This window comes from Sinocyclocheilus anshuiensis, unplaced genomic scaffold (genome assembly GCF_001515605.1).
Source record: "Sinocyclocheilus anshuiensis isolate Anshui unplaced genomic scaffold, SAMN03320099.WGS_v1.1 scaffold472, whole genome shotgun sequence".
Lineage (NCBI taxonomy): Eukaryota > Metazoa > Chordata > Actinopteri > Cypriniformes > Cyprinidae > Sinocyclocheilus > Sinocyclocheilus anshuiensis.
The window spans coordinates 1595166-1597943 of NW_015557102.1; positions in this window are offsets into that span (position 1 = coordinate 1595166).

Here is a 2778-nt window from a genome sequence, read left to right on the forward strand (position 1 = left end):
TATATATATACTCATATATTATAGAGTTAATATATGTTAGCCAAACAAGTTTATACAATTATTTATTTATAAATACATAATTATTTACAAAAGAATTAGATTTTTTATATGTACATATAAGACCAATTACACAAACATATTTTTGTTATGCTGCAATATATAATTAATATATCTCATTATTATATATTAAACTTTATAATTGTTTTTTTTCAGTAATTCTTTCATTAATTGTATAAACAATTGTGCTGTAGAATATTTACAAAATAATATATTTATGAAATAAATTAAATGAAAAGAAAACTTGTGACAGCTTGTCCCAATTAAAGGTGGTTCCCTTTCATGGGAACTTCGAACTGCGTCCTCTAAGGGTCGCTATGGGGAACGCCTTGTCGTGACCTGTTCACAGCTGTTTGGTTCTCTCCTGTATTGGTAGCCAATGAGCTCGCTGCTCAACATTCATAAATACTTGGCTAGTGTTTGCTGTAGCAGTAGCAGCGCACTTCAGAAACCCTCCACCTTCCCCAGCTCCACCTGTATAGATCTGCTAAGCGGTTATTCATATATGCTATATGTGCAGCAGCAGTATTACTTACATGCTCACAGCAGCATGTTGTGGATGTATTGGCAATAGCATGTATTGGTACTTGCTCTGCCGCAGCAGCAGCATAGCAGATCTATTCCACCAAGACCAAACACATTAACATTGTCATGTACATTACCATGCCAATCCCTCAGAGGGTTGTCATGACAGAAATTAGCATGTTGCTAAGCTAATGTCACACACAAATATTGGGTGACATTATTAAAGGAAACATTTTCCATTTAATCAAAGTATATTTAAAATGTTCTGTCTAAAATTACAGTCACATCTACCATTGTTCACCAAATTTTTGCAGGCAAAATCCAGTCATTTCAATAGGAATCCATGCAATTGGAAATTTCATGTGAAAGATTTACCCAAGCAAAATTCCCAAAGGGCTCAGGTTGCTCACTCAGATTAATTGTTCACTCAGATTCACTGCTTTGACCAAAAGAAAGCTGCTTGGTTTGAAAGTGACTTCTGTGTGAGCTCCGCTTCATAAAGCACTACATTATTGACAACAGACACTGGATCTTTTTGATCATGAATGGGATCACACCTTAACATCTGGAAAAGCCTTTCTTTCAAGCAGGACTAAAATGTTTCCTACAGTAGTTAGGTAGCTCTGGTGCAACGTTATTTAGGAATTGGATTATTGGAGTCTCTCTCTTGCCTCATGTGCAAAATAATAACGTCATAATCCAAATAAAGATAGAAATAAACTAGCTGTTTGTAATCTAGTCCCTATCAGCACAGAGAAGCTGTTCTTTTCCATTCTTTAATCAAATCTTTTGGCAGAGAACATCACTTCCCTTTTCTATAATTGTACTGTGTGAACTTCTGCACCCATCCCACATTCACAGACGTCTCTGACTCTTTGAGAACACTCTGGTTTTACTGGGCCAACAGTCATAGACTTACAAGCCAACAGAAAACAAAGCGATTTCAATGATCTAAATTAATTTGTGAATTTGCTGTATGTCAAGAGTCTACTTAGATTAAAAACAACAGTGAACAGCTCATAATCAAGTTGGCCAGTGGCTGAAATATTCTTTGTGTTCATTGCTTGTTTGGCTAATGCTGATATTATATTGTATCTGTTTACTGAGAGCTTGTAAAAATTATTTATTAATTTATTGTAATGTTCTCATTCTGAGAGACTTCCAAACATTGTGATCCAAATACTAGAAAATGTCTTGTTAAAACCACAAACAATCATTCTCATAACAATCCAGCACAGTCTGGTTTTCCTATTTCCATTCAATTTACTTGTTTCCTACACTATGTGAGATGTTTTTTTATTTTTTTATTTATAGTTTCACTGGAATTGTTCAAATATTTGTGGTATCATTTTTTTCAGACCAACACTGTGAGTCCATTCTTGCTGGTCTGAGTAGCAGGATCATACTGCATTCATTAAGAGTACAATAGTGACATATTCTGATATTCCCTTTGTGTTTTTATTACTCATTATTCATGAATGATTGAGTAATTGTGAGGATAAAAGTGATATGACAAAAATAAACCACAGACAGGTAAGTTAAGCCAAAAGTTGCTGAAGATAGCGATCTTCCTCTGATTGTGTGTGCTTACTGGCAGTCTGCTCTGTTTTCAAAGAACACTGATTACTAAGCACCCACCTCATTGTTTGCTTAGAGGATTTAAAAGTGGTCAAGTTTCCTGCTGCGTTCTCAGTATTAATTAATTAATTTGTGGTTCGTGCGCTGAAGCACTGCATTTCCCATGAACCTTGAACAAGGTGCACTAAAGGCTTTCATCTTTTAGAACCTTGCTCATGTAAAGCAGCACATTCTGTTCAAGGAAAAAAAAATACAAAGTCACACCTGAAAAATTATATTAGCCTATACTCAATAACAACATAAAGACTGCAGCATTGGGGGTAAAGAGAGGATTTTAATTCCATTTTCTAGATTGCCAAAGTAAATATCTGACTTTACATGTATAATATATTGGAAACTGAGACAATTTGTCACAAGGGCTTTATCTCAGTAAGTGAAAGCCAAATAATACAAATGTATATACTGTATATGGTTGAAAACCATCTTAAATTGGGACAAAATATGTGTTTTTCAAAGTTTTCATTTTGTAATATATATAGGTTATATAGGCTATGTTGTATAATGTTATATATATATACGTATATATATATATATATATATATATACACACACACACAC